General features: G+C 33.1%; 1 protein-coding gene across 1 annotated transcript in view; it reads right to left on the bottom strand.

The window, feature by feature from the left end:
• The window catches only part of LOC106870561 (serine/threonine-protein kinase 17B), a 117566-nt gene that overhangs the window by 56832 nt on the left and 37268 nt on the right, over positions 1 to 23466 (bottom strand). The gene's annotated exons all lie outside the window — the stretch shown is intronic.

Here is a 23466-nt window from a genome sequence, read left to right as displayed (position 1 = left end):
ACATTATTACAGAAGGTGAACATTATCAAGAACATGTCACTGGGCCAAAATTTAAGCTGAAACTTTCTGACACTTCCCTGCTAATCTTTCTTACGCAAATGCAGTTTCCAGTTCTGAATGACTTTCACAATGACAGTGAACAATCCTCAATGTCAATACTGAATAAAAATAGTTCTATCCCACCCAACTGATCTATTTGCATACAGAAAACTCCATGTAGCTCTGTCAAGAACTTCACAAAATAATGCAGGTATAGTGACAATGCTGAAAAAATGTTACCCAAAATGTGTACAACTGAAGTTTTCCAGTGCTACAAACTTTATAAAACTTTTTATATCAACTGGATACTTAATTCAGATTAATTTATAGACATACATTTTATTGTTTATCTTAAGTCTGTTTTTTTTTTTAAAGTCATCATCATTACTAAAAATAAAAATGACAATCACTCCAATGCAAAGTGATAGTGAGTCTCCTACTTGTCTGTTTTTAGTTCTTCTATTTCTGAATTTCTGAATTTTTTTTTTTTTTTAAGGCAGTGAGCTGACAGAATCATTAGCACACTGGACAAAATGCTTGGTGGCATTTCTTCCGACTTTACATTCAGAGTTCAAATTCCACTGAGGTTGACTTTCATTTTCAACCTTTTATCATCATCATCATCATCATCGTTTAACGTCCGCTTTCCATGCTAGCATGGGTTGGACGATTTGACTGAGGACTGGTGAAACCAGATGGCTACACCAGGCTCCAATCTGATTTGGCAGAGTTTCTACAGCTGGATGCCCTTCCTAACGCCAACCACTCAGAGAGTGTAGTGGGTACTTTTACGTGCCACCTGCACGAAGGCCAGTCAGGCGGTACTGGCAACGGCCACACTCAAAATGATGCATTTTATGTGCCACCCGCACAAGAGCCTTGACAAGTTACGTACCAGTAAAGTACTGGAGTTTACATTACTGACTTTCCACTTGCCTCAAAATCTGATGGCCCAGTGCCAAAATTTGAAACCATTATTATTATTTTTTATAGATCACATGGACAAACTGCTAACTGACAAAAATCAGTTTAGATGATGACAATGAATCCAGTAACACATGTTCCACTGCTGTTAGTTCTAAAAATATAACATACAATTATAGAAAAAACACCAAAAACTATTGTCTTTCAAATTAATTTAATAAGAAGTGCAGCTACATCCTATGTGTTGCTTGTGGTGAGAAATTAGCAAACTAGGCAATAGTTCTAAGTTATAAAGATACTTTCATGAGTGTCTTTTTAAAGTATCCTTATTTCTTTCAATGTAACTAACCACACATACCAAGTTAAATAATTTACCAAGACTAACTATCCTGGACAAAGGTCATGAAACAAGTTATAGTATTGTAGAAATCATGACAACAAACTTAAAATCACACACATTAATGCAAACATACCACAACTGAATAGATTTAGAAAATCCCATTAAACATTGTATGCATAACATGGTGGCTGTGTGGTAAGAAGCTTGCTTTTCAATCACATGGTTCTAGGTTCATTCCCACTGTGTGGCACTATGGGCAAGTGTCTTCTATTATAACCTTGGGCTGACCAATGCCTTGTGATTGGATTTGGTAGACAGAAACTGAAAGAATCCTATGTATATATCTATGTGTGTCTGTGTTTGTCCACCACTACTGTTTAACAATCAGTGTTGGTGTGTTTACATCCTTGTAACTTAGTGGTTTGGCAAAAGAGACTGATAGAATAAGTGCTAGGCTTAAAGAAAGGTCCTGGAGTCAATTTGTTTAACTAAAACCATTGAAGGTGGTATCTCAGCATGGCTGCAGTCAAATGAGTAAAACAAGTAAAAGATATATAAAAGTTATAATGCAATATTAAAGGCATGATAAGTAACTTTACAGAATTAAAGATGTTATTACACACAACATATACATCATGGTAGTTGAGGATAAATATTTAGAATCCCGACATACAACATTTCAAATTTTATTACTGTGGGGGAGGCCTCATAGAATATTAGAAATCATGCATTCAGGACATAGGTACCATAAATTATACTGGAAAAAAGTAACAGCCTGTAATATTACAACACACTAGAAATGCAAGCAGTCAAAATAAAAATAAGCAGCATGATAAATAAATTTTGGCACAAGGTCTGCAATTTTGAGGAAGGAGTTTGGTCGATTACATCAACCCCAGTACTCAACTGGTACTTATTTTATTGACCCTGAAAGGAGGAAAGGCATAGCTGACTTCAGGGGAATTTGATGAAATGCTGCTAACCATTTTGCCCAGCATGATGATGATTCTGCGAGCTCGCCACTCTCAGTGATTATATTAATATAATAAACACTAGTGTTTTTACCAACATCTCACCAATTTCATCAAGTTTCACACCCTACAATGCCACCATGAGAGAGATTCCAATGTACACAACACATCTTGGTTTTCAGATAATACATGAGGTGAAACACAATATCCCAACTAAGCTCTTTTTACTTCCTAAAAACCTAAACCACTTCAACAAGCTTACATACTTCATTAACCACAATAACGCCTCTCCAGACATCATTTACTGTACCACACCAAAACCACATAGTAAAAAAAAAAAAAAAAAAAAAAAAATCTCCAGTTCCCCTCTGCCCACTTACCAATCATCATCTCAATATACTCACATATCAATGAACAAAATTCTATTACAAACATCAAAATAGCCCAGTAGAACCAGTTTCACTAGGGAAACAATGAAAGTTCACAGAATTCAACCTCTCATTCACCAACATAGACACTGTGGTACATATATTCAGCAAAATATTATAGATTAAAAAAAATTCAGAAGGAATACATGAATGATAAATATCTGAATATAAAACAGACCACACTGTAGAAATAGCCAACCTGATTAGAATTAGGGACAACCTCAACACAATATGCAAACACCACAGACAACAGAGCTAAAATTCTGTATCAAACAACTAACAAAGGAATAAAGAAAATAACCCTTAAAAACACCCCGAAAAACTGGAAAACATTTGTTTGTATCATTACAAAACAAACAATAAAACTAGATAGTGTAATTAGCATAAGTATCAAACAGTGGCCAAACCACACATCACAATTATAACCTCAACATGTCTTCATTCTAACATTTAGTAAATACCTTTAAACACATCTCAAAAATTAACCCTCCTTGCAAAAAACAACAAAAAAAAAAGTGATGAAACAAGTACACAAAAACAAGAGCATGAAATAAAAAATATTCTGCTTCCACCTAGATGACTTTGCCCACTTCATTTACTACACATCCCAGAACAATAAGAAATTTTAAAACGCTCAAAGACTTTGGATCTAACAAAATAAAACCAAAAGGAATCACTGCACCCACACCCTTTTGTACCAACACTATTAAATTTGCAGAATTTGCAGAGTAATTTTCTTAGTATTGTTTATATATTTATATCTCCATTAAAAAAATCATTTGCTTTTTGTAGAATATATGTTGTCCATGTTGGTGAGTTTTCAATTTTAAAGTCTGCTCAAAACCAAAGTACTGAACACAGACCCAACACCTTCCAATGCACACATTCAAAAATTTTGGAAAGGCTCAGCTTTGGTACCTCTAACTCACATGCCATACCCTATCCAAATCACAACAAATACAGACAACTACATTCAACTAACCATACTCACAAACTCAACACCTAATTCCGACTAAACCCGTGGCTTAATGTACAAAAATAACACAACCTGTAACATCCCAAATAGAGTACCATAAGGATTCACCCTGTTCTCATCCTTTTCAACCTATACCAACATAATCTTCCTATTCCTCTTCAAATCATATACACAGCCTTACACTCCTATCCTCCCACTATTCTTCAGATACAGCTGCATAACTACTCCAATCCTATACCAATCCCCAACACTCCTAGTTCCAAAAGAACATGTACCAAATCAAATATCGCCTGCTTTAGCAGCAACACCAAACAACATCAAATGCAACCAACCATCACATTGAAGAATCTAAACAGACCACACTTACACAGAAGACTAAAACGCTATGGGTTTCATGCAACACCTCCACAGCAGAGAAACGAAAATCAAAATAAATACATAGAGCACTCACATAAATACATAGAGTACTCACAGGTACCACATTTGGCCCATGGAAATAGAAAAGCTTCTACAAATAATACACCAAGTCCTTCAAGATTATGCTATGCTTACTTGAGCCCACTATCTCTCCCCAGGAAACAGCAATAAACTATAAAGAACACACAATAGCACATGATGCATCATCATAGGTGGTACATAAACCATCTATCCTCTAAAACAGAAATGTTAAAAATGAGGGACCATCTAGACATGTACGGAGTACTCTTTGTTGCTATAACAAACTTCAACATCTCATAGTCCCTGACCCAGGGCTACAAGACAACTTGAACTCTCTCTCTCCTGTTTAGTTAAATATATTAGTCATACTACCTTTTGGAATGGGGATGGGGGTTGAGTTGGAGTGGATAAATTATTTTACATTAAATGTTGAACAATTACACCCCTTCTATGTCGATCTTCAGAAATAAAGATTAAAAAAGTGTTTTAAGTTTAAATGCGACACTTCTTTCATGAACATACTCTCAAATTAGTTTATATACAATTAAAATCATAGAAGTTTATAACAATTTGTAACTAGTCAAAAGTTATTTATATTTCCATGATGATGAAATATGAGAAACATTTCAAAGATTTTCTTGAGCTTCTGTGAACTCATAATTGAAACCAAAAGTAATAGGTAACAGTAATTTTATTCAATATCATTAGATATCAAAATGACTAATGTACAACTGCAAAGTGCCAGCAAGCTTCACTGCAAATGAGCAATTGAGGAAATGCAAATTTCAAACTTCCTGTTTGTTACTGCAAACTTTAAAATGTCACAGACTGCTGTCACATTAATAGGGCACATCATGAGTAAATTTGTATGATTATGGAAACAGGTATAATGAAATGAGAAATAAAAATCAAGAATATAAAGCATAAAATGTAAAGTTAGGTTTACAGTTTGAAGCTAAAATTTCAAGTGAATCCGAGTAGGTTACAAAATACCTGAAGAAGTCTCAAAGGAAATGAAAATAAGTGAAGTATTAAATGGTCAATTTGATTTGAATAGGTTGATACTATCAATATGACGATCTTGAATACTCCTATTGCAATACTCATGTAAACAATATACTACCTTAACTAACTGTAAAAATATAAATGTATCTTTTTTTTTGTTTTGAATTTAAGAAAGGAATGTAAAATACTTGAAGTTGATAGAAAAAGACAAAGTTAAACAATAAATATTTTATCATCATTCATTGAGAAAAACAAAGTTATCTGTTGAACAAACTATTAAGAGTGTCAAAAAACAGTTCACAGTTTTTTTATTTATAACAATTTGTAAAATAATCATATGATTATCAACAAGCCACACCTTAACATTCGTGACTGATGCTTCTTTCATAACAGAGAAACAAAATTAAACTTACTTCTGCAAATTTTAAAAACATTGACATATCTACATTTGAGTACTCATGTTATTTACTTATTTATTTTTTTAATTAACAGCATGTGACAGAATAAAGTGTATGAAATACTCAAAAACAACTTGGGCTTTTCAAAATGAATTAAAATTTGTACATCTGTAGACATTGTCTATTCTAAGATGAACTAAGATGGGAAAATTAGAATTTCATGTCAAGGAATTCAGATTTTATAAGTCTGTATTAAAACCCATACACTGAGTAAATAAGGATTAAAGCAATATCAAAAGGAAAGGGATTGTACAGTCTTTGAGTATTTATAGGAGTGTTTTAAATCATTTGCATTTAATCTTCAAACAGTATTGAAAACTACATGGCAATAGGCATAGAGGAGAGGAACTAAAACAGGTTAATTACCAAGTTGGCTGGTTTTAGTGAAAAGAGCTAATTAGGAAGATGTTGGGGAGGTTAATCACATGAAGAGAAAGCTAACAAATCAGATGTCAGTAGAAGGCATCACATCTGACATTTAATCCTACTTTGCTACTAAAATTCAACAAAAGAAGAAAAATAGTTGAATATAACAAACAGAAGGTATCAAGCAACACAACTAGAGATATGAGCAATTAGGAAGTTAAAACGTCAGAAGGCAAATATAAATTAGAAGTAACAGGTGGGAAACAAAACACTTCAGGTTGAAATGTAAGCAGGTCCATGCAGGTAGCCAATTTGGAGGTTCACCTTTATATTTGAATGTGATGATAAATAATTAGAACTTTGTTGTTAAAAAGAGAAGACTATATACCAGCTCATCATGTTAATTTTCATCCTACTGAAGCCCAGTAGTATGAAGGAAGTAGGCTTGTTGATTATGTGATAAGTGAATATGATGTGCAATCAGTGCAAACAATAGATACACAAAAAGTACAGGTTGACAGAGACTGGCTTGAAAGAGAATGTGAAAAAAAAACAAAAAAAACTTCATTGAGTTGTTGCTTTTATTAACATTTTCTAAGCAAAAGATAAATAGATTATGCAATGTCTGTATCTGAAATATGATATTGTATTGAGATAAAAAAAAAAAGTTAATGAATGAAGAAGATATTTGCCAATTGAAGGAAGATTTGGTTGCAATCTGTTAGATGTGCAGCATTAATTTACAAGAAAGACTGGGCTCAAATGAAATGAAGTGAAATAAAATAGGGTATCAGAAGTACAGGTTGATGTATACAGAAGCAATTCTACTTGTTTGGACATGTAATACAATGACACATTTGAACTTAAATTCCTTTCCTTTCAGAGTAAACATTCATATCAAAAGAGGAAAAAAAAAACCTAGCATTCTTCTGCCACTTAGAAACGAAGGACAGTGAGATCATAGAAACAGTAAGTTATGCCATAAGAAAACAGATCTTAAAAGGATGACTCATATAAACCAGGATAATTGATCAGTCACTAAAATACAAATGAAATAATAAAGCAACAGTATATCAGCATACATTCACTTAGATAAAAGGAAAATAGAAAATAAAAAGTTAGTGTTTTAAATATGTCTATATCAATTGCTATACAGATTGGTGCTAATCTTTTACTTTAAAAACTATGTCTTATGCTAACTGGATGCCTACATTCGGCTGTTAAGGAAAACATCCAGCTCAGGTCAAAATTAGTCAGTACATGCTTATGGGACATCGATAAAGTATATAAAAAAAGTTAACTGACCTAAATTGGCTGATTTCTTTTTTATCCGGTAAAACTACTAAAAATGTTAAAACTCAGTTTACATACTAGTTAAATATTATCAATCAGTATTTAAAGCACTTATTGATGATCTGAGCTTTCAACTGTAGATAAATTGTCAGTGCATGTTTAAGATTCACTTTCAGTTTAAATAAATTATAAATAAATAAATGTATTTTTTTAATTTTTTCTTTGTTTTAGTCATTGAACTGCAGCCAAGCTGGAGTTTAAACAAATCGACCCCAGTACTTACTTTTTATAGCCTGGTATTTATTCTATCAGTCTATTTTGCCAAACTACAAAGTCATGGGAGACATAAGCCATCACCAATTGTCAAGTGGTTGTAGAGGAAAAACAATAAATATATAGACAGACTAGGGCCCCAAATTAACAACAGGGTGGAAATTAGCAATCAATATAATATTTAGCTACATCTGGATGCGTGTAAGTTCATTTCTGGTAACATGCTCATGTATTATAAAAGAATTTTTAAAAACTGCACATATAATACATAACTGAGAAGCAGTGCTGTGGCTATATCAACACACATGAGCTCGAGACATGGCAGCCCTCACGCACTTCTCATGAAGAATTCCGGAAGGGGCTTCATGAGACCACTGCAGAGACACTTCCAAAAAAAAAAAAATTTCAGTAACTGTTGGAAAACCAATTATAGCAGTGACTCGATCAATTCCCAGCAATATCCAAAGAAGGAATTTTCTTATTCCAAAATACTATATCAGACTATGAATAATTAAATTATAACAGTTATTACAGTCAAGTCTGCATTGTTGTGCCATTCGAGACACATTATATTTCACAAACAATACACAATGCTTCCAGAGAACTATAATACTCTCCCGTATGTATGTATGTATATATATATATATATATATATATAGATAGAGAGAGGGAGAGAGAGAGAGAGAGAGAGAGAGAGAGAGAGAGAGATAAAATGGGCTTCCACACAGTTTCCATTTATCAGATTCACTCACAAAGCATTGGTTGGCCTGTGGCTATTGTAAAAGACACTTTTCCAAGGTACTGCACAGTGGGACTCAACCTGGAACCATGTGTCTGCAAAAATGAGCTTCTTAACTACACCACCATGCTTGAACATATTTTGCATTTAGAGATGGGATTTTAATACTATTTTATTTGTATTTCAAGTTTGATGAAGTTGCTATGATATTGTGACTCCAGGTTGAATAGGACTCATGGAGCCACACTATGTAATATAATAGGTGTGCAGGCCAAGAACATAATGGGTTAATTGAAAACAAAATCCGGCTTGTAATTGCTTTAAAGGAGACAATAGCCAATAGTATTTAATGAAAAAGAAAATAGAAAAAAAGTCATATGAGAATCCATTACACTATTCTTCATGACAAACTTATTTTTTAAAACTCGTTTGATTGCATGCTGCATTTCCAAATTTATTTCAATAATAAACAATAAAAAAACATTTGGCAAAAGTATTAATTTGAATTTGTTATAAGCTATTGAATAATCTTGGTCAAGATCCTGAAATTTTCCATTAATTTCTCTTTATATATCATAAATATCATTTAATGTCCATTTTCTATGGAGTGGATGGGTTGACAGGAGTAGGTAAGGCCAGGGGCTGCACCAGGTTCCAAAGTCTGTTTTGGTTTGTTTCTACAGCTGGATGCCCTTCCCAACACCAACCACTTTACAGAGTGTACTGGAGGCTTTTTATGTGGCTATATATATATATATTTCATTCTGCACATTCTTTATTATTGTTTCATTTATATTTCAAAGTTTTTTTCATCACATTTTGTCTAACTTCATGTTATTTATCTCTTCTTCATTTGACTTGTTTCTCTCTCTCTCTCTCTCTCTCTCATATATATGCAGTGCTGTGCATGGGTGACTCTGACCTTCGCTCTAATAACAGCCACATCACACCATGTTAGTTAGTCATAGATCTGCAAGTGCTACAATGAATGTATACTTTGTGAACAAGGCAATTTGTTTTAAGTTGAACGATGAAAGATTTGGATGAGCAATGCATTTGTGTTAAATACTGTTTTAGATTGTGGAAAAGTTTCACAGGTCTATGAAGAAGATTGTTGAAACCATGAGCAAAGTCATGAGTCATAGCAATGTTTCAAATTGAGAAAACCATTCACTGAAGAGGATACCAAATTTGGATGAACTTCCATGACAACAGATGATGATCACATCACAACAGTGTGTTCTGTGAAAACTGTCACCTGACTGTTTGTGAAATTTGTTTAAAAACTTCAGATGGTCAGGTGACAATTTCCGGTTTGTTATTGCTTTAGACAGCAGCATGACTGGCTGTGAAGTTTCCAAAAGTCTCTGTAAAAGTAAATAACCACATCATTATAAAAGAGAAATTGAAGATGCATCATGTTGCCACAAAATTTGTGAATAAAAAGAGATCTGAGTCATAGTTAGTCAGGAGCTGTTGATTATTCAAGTGCTTTCTGAAATGTATCATAGCAAGTGCTGAAACACAGATGTATGGTTATGATGTTGGAAGAAAATGCAGTTATCAGTGAGTTGGAGTACCATTGCTGCAACAAAAATGCATGTCAGAGTCACTCAGACATGAAAGTGATGGTGATTGTCTTTTCTGACAGGCAATATGCCTGCTGACATATCACTCCTTATCCATGACTTTTTGGCAAAGCACAAAGCAACCTTAGTCCCTCAGTTACCCTCTTCTCCAGATTTGACTATTGCAGATTTCTATTTTCTTTTTCCCCCCAAAGTTGAAATCCATCGTGAGTCGGTGATATATAACAACAGAAGAGACCAAAGAATATTTGCTATGAGAACAGCACACAACCCCTGAAAATGTGTTTCAGAAGGTGTTTCAAAACTGGAAAAAAAAAAAAAAAAAAATGTTGGGAGTAGTGTATCAAAAATTGAAGGAACTACTTTGAAGGAGACAAGTCTAATTAAATTATAAATAAAGCAATATGTTGAAGAAAAAAAAAAAAAAAAATTCTCCACAACACAAGGTCCTCAGTTCAGTCTCACTCCAAAGCATCTAGGGCAAATGTCAATTATCTTTAGCCTTGGGTCAACCCATACCTTGTGAGTTAAATTGGATAAAAAGAACTTGTAAAGAAGCCCGTTGGATGGTTTGTACCTGTAATTCAAAGGTACAGCTTTGACTCATACTGTGTTATGCTAATTCTGCCTGAGAATTATGTTAGGGGTACAGCTGTTTGTGGTATTATGCTTACCCACTTGTATGCTAATCCAATGAGCAAGTAATTTACTTGATTGAACGGGTGAATCCTTATCAAATTCAATAGAGATTCATTCATCTACATCAAGGTTTGGATTTTGTGTGTGTGTATATACACACACACACATACATATATATATATAAAACACATATTTACCCTTTAGCATCCAGATCTATCAAATGTAATGCTTACTCATTCACATTATTTTGAATTAATCATGCATTATCTTGTAACTTCAAGATTTCAATGATGTGATTGTTTATTCTTAGAATTACATTGTAGTGTAGGTGTGAGAGGCCAGATCCAGTTTGTCTGGTCATAAAACAAAATATTTGTGCTAGATATGGCTGGTTAAAATGGTAAAGGGTTAATGTAGATGATAAAGATAAATATTTAATATCTGATTATGTTACCAGACTCAGCTTTACTAAATTACAGAGAAAGCCAAAATATAAAAACAAAAGCATTATATTAAGACAGTGGCAATAATCCACTGAGGTCAAATAGCTAAGTGCAAATATACTGTATCATTACTAAAAGTACATTAACCATTGTTTGTTAGAAAGAAATCATGTAACAGTATACCACAGTATAAACTGAATATCTGAAATTACACAATTAGATGGTAGAAATATTGAACATTAAAGAAAGAATATGTAACTAATTTAAAACTAATTGTGTAACAAATGTATAATGACTATATAATTGTAAACTACTGATGTGTAGAGAAAAGTGAAAATGCAGAGATGTTAATCAAAGCTGAAACATAACTTCACTCTGTTTTATAGTTGGAAATATTGCTGTAAGTTTACAAATTATTTTATATGTATTACATTAATATATTCATTCTTTTAACTAAGTTTATTCCACATAATCCTTTTGTTACCATATTTCCGTTGAAATACAATGCTTTTGTCTCATTCAATTTGAAAATAATGAATTTATTAAAATAACATTGTCATTATTAATCTGGTGTTTGGAGCATAAACAAGGAGTTTTAATGGAAGCTTTTTAATTAAGACTACTTTAAAACAGGAAGTTAATATTACAGACTGGAGCAGTCTGAAGCATGTTGGTATCAAAAGAGTTAAAGTATATTTCCAGTAAACCTTTGCTTCTATGTTTTGGAATTTGAGAAAAATTTCCTTCTCTAATTGATAAAACAAAGAAGACCGAGAACAGTGAATATTAAACGTAATTGGTTTTCTGCATTTCTAAATACTTCTACATATTAAGGCCATTTCATTTTAAATTATCACAACTGAACAATTCTCTACATAACCTATGTAACAGAGTATTAATTTCTCAGACAAGGAATAATGATTTTTTTCAGAAATAAGATTAAGCATAATATTCATCTGCTTAATAATAGAACAATTTAAAATGATTAAAGTACATTCACATAACTAAAAGATGTTTACTTGCTAAGTAAAAGAGCATGAATCTATGTGGCATCAGTGTCATCATCATCATCTTCCTGCCTGTTTTCCATGATATAATGAGTAGAACGAGTTATAATGGTCAAAGTCAGTTCTTATGTGTGGCTACTACCATCTCAGATGGACCAAGAGACCATATCTGGCCGCTACATTTTGTTTTGGCATAGCTGAGCCCTGGGGTCAATGTATCTGACTTACCCTCTCCCCTGAGCAGAGTAGTGCTTAAGAGGAGAGTGGGGGTCGGGGTAACAAAAAGGTGATATGAGAGAAGAGAGAGTTATGGTGAAAAGTTTATCATGGCACCAACACAAGGGAAGTGGGTATGTCCTTGACAAGACAAGACTAAAGGGCCTCTTTGTACATTTTGTAAAAAGATTGGCTAATGAGCAGAGATAATGTTGTCAAAGTGTGTTCTATTTAGCATGGCACGGCCACTAGTAGATTACTTTGTACTCTGCAAGATAAAAAGAAGGGCCTCTCCCCACTGTGTTATCTCAATATTACTAATAAAGTGGGCATGACTGAAGGTGACAGCAGAAGTATCAGGGTGGGAGGGAAGAGAGAAGGAAGAGTATAATGGGAGAGACAGAGTGATCAGGGGACAGTGCTGGGAGTATTGAAAATTAACAGCAACAGCAAGGAGAAGCAGTAATTGCAGGCAGTAGTAGGAAAGAAAGCAAGTGGATAATTGTTGGAATGGTTGGTGGTAAGCGTGCAGGATAGCCTCATGTGTTATTGGAGATAAAAAGAGAGAGTCAGCTCATCAACCAATAAGAGGAACTAGAAGCGGGTGTGCTTTGTGCAGTTCAAAAGCTAGACAGATCAGAACAGAGTGGAAATGTTCTATTTGCAAAGTTCCTCTCTGTCTTGGTAAAAAGAGGCAATGTTTCCAAGATTATCACAAATAAAGATTTACCTATTGTTCGGCAGTACAAATTTTAGACCACCTTCACTAAGTCAAAATCATATATATTTTTTGTAATTTCCAACTAGAAATGCTTAATTTAGTTAATGATAAAGGACTAATTTATGTGTGGTCAATGTAAGGTCAATGAATAAATTTTTGCCCTTTTAGAGTTTTTTTTTTTGGCCTATCTAGCTCACCCCTGAAAGACTTAAGTTACAGTGCAATATTTGAAAGAAGCATTTAAGTGCAGCGAAAGAACTGAAATAGGCAAAGGGTATAGTACAACAATCTGATGGGGAAATCAAAACAAAAAAAATATTCAAGAGAAAGGACAACAAAATTGAGGAAATGCTGAATATTTTTAATGTACTTTTCAGTTCAGTGTCAAAACATCAAACCACCTGGAACTGCCCCAGGTTCTATGACATAAACTTATTATTCTAAAGTGGTCTAAATTATAATCTTCCATTAAAATTTTATGTTAATTTGTTCCAGATCCCAGCTTAATAACGAGAAAGTTATTTTACTAAATTCTTCATTATTTTCAAAATTAATTGAAACAGAAATATGGTAACAAAAGGGTTAATGAATAGTAAGTTTCTTATTTATAATTCTTGCAAGCTGGCAGAATTGTTAGCATACTAGATGAAATGTTTAGTGGCATTTTGTCTGTCTCTCTGTTCTGAGTTTCAATCCTGCTGAGGTTGACTATTCTTTCAGGGTCAATAATATAAGTACCAGTTGGGCACTGGGATCTATGTAATCGACTTGTTCCCCTCCCCCAATATTTCAGGCCTTATGCCTATAGTTGAAAGGGTAATTTATAATTCTTGGTTTAAATTACAGTTAAGCTTCTGCATTTGAAATATATAAGCTGTTCAAAGAGAGGTCAAGTTTTGTACAGCAAGGCAAGAAAGTATACATTTAAAAAAGCTGAGATGAAAGGTATTAAGTTCTTTGTATCAGATAAAATGTCATTACTAATCCACTGAAGCAGACACTGTATTTCCTTTACTGTTGAGGGAAGGGTGGTTAGTCAATGAAATATATTACTTGTCACTTCAAGGATGCACAGTTGATATATTAGCATGAATTAGAAGCTAAAAAAAGTGAATGAATGATCAATGTTCAATGAGACAAACTCCTAGGAACTGTGATTAAACAATGACACCTAAAAGCAACATCACTAATCATATCCATCAGGCTTCGGTGGGCATCATAGTACAAACGCTGGTCAGTGAGTGTAATGTAACAGCTTTGCTTCTTATTAATTCAAGTCCATTATTGAACCAGCTAAGCATGGTTGATAGAAGTTAAACGAGTATTGAGTACAGTTGTTCATATACTATTGGTTACCAAAAGCTGAAAATTTATATGAAAAAAAAAAAAAACATGCAACAGTTTATAAGCTAGAGGGAAATCTAAAATCTAAATTATTGAAGAGTAAAATCATCATCATCATTTAATGTCTGCCTTCCATGTTGGCATGGGTGAGACAGTTTGACAGAAGCCGGCACCAGGCTTCTGTGACTTTTTTGGCAGGGTTTTTACAGCTGGATGCCCTTCCTAACACCAACCACCCAGCAATGTAATAAATTATATTTTCAGGGTGGTTTAGTTCAATTAAGTTATACTGGATATTGTGAAAATGATTTTAAATTGGTTCTAAAACTGCAAAACTTAGCTGGAAAATAATGTCAGAAACTAGGCATAAAGAACTAAAAAGAAAAAAAGTGTAATCAAATATTAAATATTTTCCTCTAATGTTCTCTTAAACTGCTGCTTAAGCTACTATTATTTTCCTTCCTATTACCCTCATTACATCTGCAGTCTTGCGAAACTGATCAGAATTATAACTTTCCAATAATTAAATCGAACTTGCAGCAATTCCATTTAACAAAAAAAAAAAAAAAAAAAAAAAAAAAAAAAAAAATCTGGAGTTTCTAAAACAGATATAGACATTATCCCTTTTCTCTAGATTAATGAAAAATGAATAGAAATAATAAAAAAAATTATTTGCAAATATTTTAATAAATATTTGTGACAAGTTTCCTTTTGCAATAGGGACATGCTACAATTCCTAGGAGTAGCAACTTAGAAACTTTAACTCTTTAAGCATTCAGATTACTTTCAAACATAATGCTTATCCATATTGTTTGGAATTAAACATGCATTATCTTGTTGCTTTGAGATTTCAATGATACGGTCGTTTATTTTTAGAATGACATAGTAGTGTAGGTGTGAGAGGCCAGTTTGAACATGAAACAGGTAGAATATTTGGGCTGGACATGGTCTACTTAAATGCTGAGAAGTTAAAGCATTGAAATTCTTAAAGAAAAAAAAGAAAAAAGAAGAACACTGTAATATGTTAAAATAGTCTACAGATAAAAAAATTCATTTCATGTCATTTAACTATCACCATGCTGGTGCATCATCTACCAAAAATGTAGTTGATTTTAATCATATCAACTGAAACTCATTTAATCATTCTTGGATAGATTCTGTCATTCCTATGCCTTTATTTATAGAACTGCCTTTAATCTACCAACCCCCACCTCTTACAATGTAATTGAAAACTGCTTCATTACCAGCTGTTTTGACTGACACTTGCACCTCATTCCATACCTACATAATGGTGATAACCATTCTTATCTGACCACCTTAGACTACCATAGCAGCCTTAATAGCTAAGAGGTCATCCATATCATGGAGTGATATGGTTTCTCAGCTGTATTGAAACCAACCAGTCTTACACTAGTTAATCACTGATGAAACCCAACAGTATGTGAAAATGGTTCTGCCTCATGTGCATTAGAGAAAAAACACCACAGAGTCCACAAGCCATAGCAAAAGCAATTCAACAAGGTGTACAATAACTCTGAATAAAAACTGATACAAAACAGGAGACACTAGAGTCCTGGCAGTTCAGCTCTTCTCGTATTGGTGGCATAAACAAATGTATTTAATCCACAATGTTAAGTGGTTGACAATAGGAAGGGTATCCAGTCATAACAACTATGTCTTCAAGAAGAAGAAAAAAATGTCTCATAAACTTGAAAGAAGTTTAATACAAGCATTTTCAATGAAAATAGTTGAAGTAAATACAAAAGAAATGTATATATATCACACTATCGAATTACCTTTTAATTTTAGCATCAAACAGAATTGGGTGGAAGATTTATACTCCAGAGACTTCAAATTATACAAGACACACACACACTCTCACACATCTATTGAATCAAATCCTTTTAATCTTATTACTAACAATAGCTTTTAGGAGAGAGAGAGAGAGAGAGAGAGAGAGAGAAATTACAATGTATGTCCAAGGGGGGAAGAAAGGTTATACATGTGTTTATGTTTGTCAGAAGAAAGAAAGAATACATAGAAGCATGAGAGAGAGAGAGAGAGATTAAGTACATGTGTGTGGAGAGGCCATCTATCATTCTTATGATATAGATCGAGAAACTTTTTATCAACATAATAGATAATGTTTATAATCCCTTTTCCTCAATACTCTATTATCATTGACCAAAAGAAATTTATTTAGTCAACAACATTTATTAACTGAAGATCTATTCCTGAATTTTATCTAGTCTTTGAATAATACTGGTTTCAGAAAGTATTAGTAACACTTTCCTTCCTTCATAACAGTTAAATTCTTCAACGTGACAGTTGGTTAAATGATTTGGTAAACTCAGGCACATACATCAATAAGTTGAAACAAGAGTTGAACAGCTGAATTCAAAAGACAAAATATCTTTTACTTGCTTCAGTCATTGGACTGTAGTCATACTGGGGGGCATTGCCTTGTTAGATGTTAATATAAACATTGTTATGGGTGTGGTAGTGCAATTAAGAAGTTTGCTTCTTAACATGGTTTTGAACAACTGCTTGGCACCTTGGATGTCTTTTGTTATGAACTTGGGTTGTCCAATACTTTGTTAAGAGTGGAATTTAGATGTGAAATCTGTAAAGCCTTTCTTTCTTTCTCTATTTCTGTATGTGTGCACGTGGTTGATAATATGAAAGGCATCCAGCATAGAGACCATGCCAAAAGCAGAACATAAGAACAAGACTTGGGCTCTAAAAGCTGCATTACAGAAGAGGGCAGTAACTCAAACAGGCTAAGGGGACCCTTTAGTTTCTTTATATGAGATAACCTCTCTAGTACTAGTGACATGGTAAAATATACCCAGTGTACATTGTTAAGACAGATGCAACACCAAAGTTGACATGCTTTCTGCTACATGAGTGGGCATAGACTGTAACCGTATCTCTTATCCAAGGAAAAATGGATGTAAAATGATGATGATATTGTATGTGCTTCTTAAAATGGAGTCAAGATATCAAACACTCCATTTTTACCTTCGCCTTAGCAAAGGTGGAGGTATTGTTTTCAGTCATATTTGTTTGTTTGTCCCTGGACAAGATATCTCAAGGATGTTTGGTCTCGTGATTGGCACAAACTGATTAAATTTTGGGATCGGTCTGGTACCAGACAAGGATTCTGGATTATTTTTCTGGTTGTCTTTTACTTAATTTTTGAGAGCAGTCAGGTTCATTTTTAGTATTCTTGTTTGTGAGAGCAGTTGAGTTTATTTCAGATATTCTCATTTTAAAAATCAACTCTAGCTAATCGTTGAGAGGACGTTGGTGTTACCTTGGCAGAGGTTTGTGCTCTCTGAGTGCTGGGTTTTTTTTTTTATTGTTATTGCTTAGTTGAAAGGAAGAGAATGATCATGTCTCTTTACAAAACACCTGAGATTGATGGGGAAGGAAACAATTAGGTAGGTATCCTCAAACTAGAAATATGGCCCAGACAGTTGCACCAGAATGAACTTTGCTAAAAGAGTACCCAAGAACTAAGGAGGATTTGAACTCAGAAAATATTCCATCTGATGTTCTAATGGTTTTATCAGTCTGCTGCCAAGAGAGATGCTTCATTTATTGATCCCTAGAGGATGACAGGCAAAACTGACTTCAACAGGATTTGATCTCAGAATGCAAGAATCTGGAATTTATGCAAAAAGGCATCTCATATGATAATCTAAGGATGCTGCCAAGTTGCTGCTCAAAATTTGTGTGTAACAACACCAACAGTTAAAAAAAAAAATGAAAGAAAAAAGAAACTGGTGTTGTGTTAAAAAACTGTTAAGCATTACATAAAAATATCAATACAATAAGTAAAAGACTGGAGGAAATCCTGTTGTAGATACAACAAAAGCCTTTTGAAAGCAGAGCCCCATCATTGCTACAGTCCAATGACTAAAATCAGCTGGTTTCAGCAAGCCATTCAGAAATGAATCATATATTTTAACTAGGAAGAGTTGAAAGATTAAATCTAATAATAAATTTTCATTTATTTCTATTTTATTATTTATTATTATAAACAGAATAAACAAAAATAAGTGTTTTAATGAAATCTGTTTATAAGCATTAGAGAAGGAAGAGGTGGTGGTGGTAGTAGTAATAGTAAGTAGTGATAGTAGTTGTAGTTATAAAAGTTATTAAATAAATAACCTTAATACTTTACATTAATGAAGAAGAGAAACATTTTTTCTTCTTCAAGTGCTTAATGCAATAAACTTGCTATTTTTAAAAACTAATAACTTTTGAACAGAGGTGGAGACTTTTAGATTAAAAAACAAACCCATTTCACTATTTATATCAAATAAATATCATCATCATTTAAACACTCACTTTTCCACACTTGCATGGGTCAGACAGAAGATTTTGTTGAGGCAGGTTTTCTATAGTTGGATGCCCTTCCTGTAACTAAACTTCACCTGTTTCTAGACAAGATATTTCCTCATGGCAGGATGTTTTCATGGACGATTGGAAATAAAAAATACTTTGTATATGACAGTGACATTTGGTTACAACTATTGCATGACATCAATCACACACACATTGTATATATGGCAGGCTTTTCTCAGTCTGTATCAAATTCATTCACAAGGCTTTGGTCAACTTGGAACTATAGTATACCCAAGGTGCCACGAAGTGGAATTGAACCTGAAACCATACAGCTTTGCCTCATGTGTGTATACATACACAATAGAAAATTACTATTTGCAAATCTCTCAATGAGAGACATTCAGTAAGAGTATTCTAGAGTAAAGATTATTTGCCAACATAACATGGCAGTCCTGGTTAGCAGTAGCATTTGTTCTAACCAGGACTGCCATGTTATGTTGGCAAATAATCTTTATTATATACATACACATACACACATATATGTATGTTTTTATTTAAATGTAAAACTACATAAGGTGACTGTATGAATTTCATGCACTGCATCTATCAAAGCTATATGTGTGTATACATATGTACATACATACACACATATAGCCGTACGTGACCTAAAGCTGATCATCATACCTACCTCCTCTCTCTTAACACCAACTTAGCTGATCTCTAGAAAAAAAACATCCAGCAGATTGTTAATAACTGTTGAAATAGAACTTGCTGTTTTTCTATGTGTCAGTAGAAGGTAAATTCGCCTAAGAATGCAGTGATATAAGATATTTGCTACTAATGACATACAAATATGCAGAAATCACATGATCTAGAAATTCTACTCTGCTGTTTCTGGACTTTCCATCACTACTGATACTTCTGTGCTTTTTAGCACTATTTGTCCATATGTGGTACTTTCTCAAGATGAATATTGCAGTCTTGTGGTCTTCTTTTCAAAGATCCATGTTAAGCAAGATATACAAATTGCATTTCAAAACTAACTCACTCTCCTTGTTTCTCAACAGTAACTGCAGTGAATTTGACATTAGAAGTTGAAATATATTACAAACATATTTTAATTAACCTAAAATATGTTTATTCCTCATCACTGCTTAGTGCTAATACCATTGTATTTATTCTGACCAGGCAGCCTGAGTGCATATCAGTCACTGGTGTTGTCTGTTTTAAGAAGCTAATCAAGTCATCTCTCTTGGTATCTCCTACTGTGGAGGGCTAAAGAGTCAGAAATGCATCTAGGAGTTCGCTAGCAGGAGATACTGAGAAGATATGATGTTTTTATACCTTTTATTATATGGTAGCTACAGTGAATTTGCTTTTAATAGTTGAAATATGTCATAACCCTAAAGCTCATTTATTTCTCTTCACTGCTTAACACTGCTAAGAGAGAGAGAGGCAAACAAACAAATTGATAGGGAATATAGATTGTTCTATGAAACATGCCTGTGGCACAGTCCTCATGACCAAGTTCTACATGGAAGTTTCAAATCTCAAGTGAGCTTCAGCTGAAACTACTCTGCATCTTCAACTCAGTTTTAATATTGGACTTCCACTAAGTCAACTACAACAATAATTTCCCAAATTGATGATGGGAAGTGGAAGAACAAGAAAAATTTTAGATTTAATTGTCAGATATTTCACTTTCACTTTTTGCAATTTATGATTCATCCTTCTTCCAGTTTCTGTTTAAGAAACACCAATTTTATAAGTTTCAATTTGATTCAGTGTTTTTTTCACTAAAAGGCATATCACCTTCTACCTCAGTGGTTCTCAACCGGGGTCCATATGGCTCGAGGGTCTATATAAGATTTTGGGGCGTCCATGAATCAAAATAGTAAATTGCAGATCCACAATAGTATTTTAAGTTCCCCTAAAAAAAATTTGCTTTAGATTATGTATTGGTATGTATTGCAAGAAATAGTTAGGTTTCTTTCTCTAACATTTTACATAGTTCAACCTACACAAGTTAGTGTGTGAAAAACAAAATGAGTATTTTGAAAGAGGTTTCTATAAAAGTGGTTTGTAAACATTGAATAGCTATAGGGGTCCATAGATAATAAATGGTTGAGAAATCCTGTTCTAACCAATTTATTTTAGCTCTTGAAGTCCACTTAATAGTTTGTAGAAGAGTTATTATCATAATTTAATGCCAAGCAAAGAATGATAGAGTTCTTAGCAGTAGCTGATTAAAAGTACCATATTTTAACATAAGGAACCTCCTAATTTTGGGGGCTTAAAAAAGGTTTTGTAAGGGATTATAATACTATCCATGTATAAGAAACTCCCATATTTTTTTTACTTAATTTTTGACAAAAAGTGTTCCTTATACATGTTAAAATATGATATAAAGTTAGAGTTAAAAGTTATGGTATGCTCTTGGTGCATACCTTACATCCATAGAGTTAAGGTATGCTCTTGGAGATCTAAATTTACAAGTTAGTATTGGAATCCTATCATTTAATTAAATGTATACCATTATTGTACTCAAGAAACATAATGGAGGCTAACCAATTCCATTTGTCAGCTCAATAAACCAGAGTCATTATCCATCAGACATAAAAATTGGCATAGAGTAAAAAAATTGATATTGTTGTTCAAGGTATGATATAACAAACCAATTATCCTAAGAAACCTTTTCAATGCTTATAATCTTAGATTAATTCTAAATATTAAGTATGACACTTGATGGGCAGCTTTAGCTAATTAGACAGACGTCATATCGATAAAATTAAAATGGTTATAAATCATATTTAATATTAATCTAAGATTAAAGTTTGTTTTTTCTTTTCTTTCTTTTTTTTTTCTTCCTACAATTGTAGCTTCATGCTTTTCTGAAACTGATCTCTTACTTAGGTCAAAGTCTAATAAAGGCATCAATATAGTCAAATGAATTGATGAAAGACAATGTAGATTTGATAGTAGAGCAATGAAACTATCACATTACACACTTTCAATTTAAATTAATTAGAAATCTAGAACTTTAACTGAAGAACTAAAAACTTTGATTGAATTGTTGCTATTGCCTTTGGTCGGTTTAGCTCATCATTGTTCAACAATAATTACCTTTCCTTGATATGGGCATAGCCTCCTTAATATGAATATATTACTTCAAATTATGCTCCCCACATTAGGTTGTATTAGCACTTCCTATTTATTTTCATATTGCAATTATGTATCCCTGAGTCATTTCCATCAGACTTAGTATGGATTGTTACATCAGAAAAGGTGAGATACAAATAGCTTCCTATCTCTATTGGTTTATGGAGGAACATGAATGACTTTGTTGAAGAGGTCTAATAAAACTGAAACAAGTCTGGATTTGTTAACATATTTGCTGAAGATCAGACTGTCTTTTCCTCTCCTTCATCACATCACCTATTTCCAATTCTAATAAATTGTGGCTCATGTAATTAACTCATTAAAATAACTCTGTTGCTTCTTTTAAATTTTTAATTATTGCCCTAGTTTTGTTAAGCATTGTTCTATGATATGGTATAGTGTTAATTTACCTGTCTGTGATATGGTTATAGCTTTGACTAAAACTAATATGCACATCACATAATGTAGGCATAAGCATTTATTTTTCTGCTCATAAATCACTAAGGTGCTCAACTGATTTTGCATATTCATTGCCCTTTTGTATTTTCTATAATATTTGGAAACTTAGAATCTCTAGCTTTATCTCTCACACACACACTGATAATTAGGACTACCTAACAACTTGACTTAAACTGGTTTCATTCACAGTGAACAACATGGCTACATCTGATGTTTATCCAATAAAGGATTTGAATATCCAGATATGTGCATAAAATCAGTTATCTTTTAAATACTTTTGAATAGAAAATAAAAAGAAAAAAAAGAAAAAAACAACAAATTGAAAACATGCAAACAGATTAGATGTGTGAGTATATGAGTGTAGCTTCAGAATACTGTATTTCATTAAAGTGGATATGTAGCAAAACCTATTTATTTCAATCAATAAATCACTGATTGAGTCAGGTGTCAGCTTAAAGTGGCAACTTTAAATCGCAGACCACTGGTTCTAACATGGAAGATATATTCAAAAGAGATCAATTTATTAAAACTGTACTCTGTGGCAGTGATTGATTAACATCAGGTGAACTTTGGTAGCCACGTGCGATTAAGTGAAAGGTCAAGGATACTAAATATAGATTTATTCCCTTTTTTTTTTCTTCTCCATAAGTTTAATAAAGTGGATTAAGATATAGATGCACCCTTCAATTATACATAATCCTAATCAACTCAAAATCTGCTGCTGAATAAACTGGACATTGTAAGTTATCTCTTGTTTATACAGTGGAGAGATGTTCATGATTCTATTCTCATTCATAAAAATGTTATTAAACTAAGAAATTCTCTACAATTATTCAGATTTTATTTTCAACATTATTAGTTCCATAGTGCAGGAATTTAGGCAATTTTTTTCTATCATTCTGACTCCACAAAATATAATCTTTAGCAATAATGAAAAGTCCTCATTTAAAAAAAAATTTATATTTAAAAAAATACTCAAAAGGCATTCTAGAAGTTCATGACATATCATTTAAAAAAAGCACTTAATAGTCACTATACCCATGTAAGATGATAATGCTATTTTTTAATTGCTTCAACCATTGCACTGTGACCATGCTGAGACACTGTGATATTTACTCTATTGGTTTCTTATGCCCAAACCACAAAGTAACAGGCACATAAACAAGTTAACAATGAAGGTCAATCAGTGGCAGGGGATGTATAAACACACACACATGACAGGCTTCTATTAGTTTCTGTCTACCAAATTCACTCACAAGGCTTTGATTGGGTCAATGCTTTAGTAG

Source organism: Octopus bimaculoides, chromosome 1 (assembly GCF_046866305.1).
Source record: "Octopus bimaculoides isolate indiv1 chromosome 1, ASM4686630v1, whole genome shotgun sequence".
In the NCBI taxonomy this organism is placed as follows: domain Eukaryota; kingdom Metazoa; phylum Mollusca; class Cephalopoda; order Octopoda; family Octopodidae; genus Octopus; species Octopus bimaculoides.
Note: the sequence above shows the minus strand (reverse complement) of the source record. Positions and strands in the feature narration are given on the sequence as shown.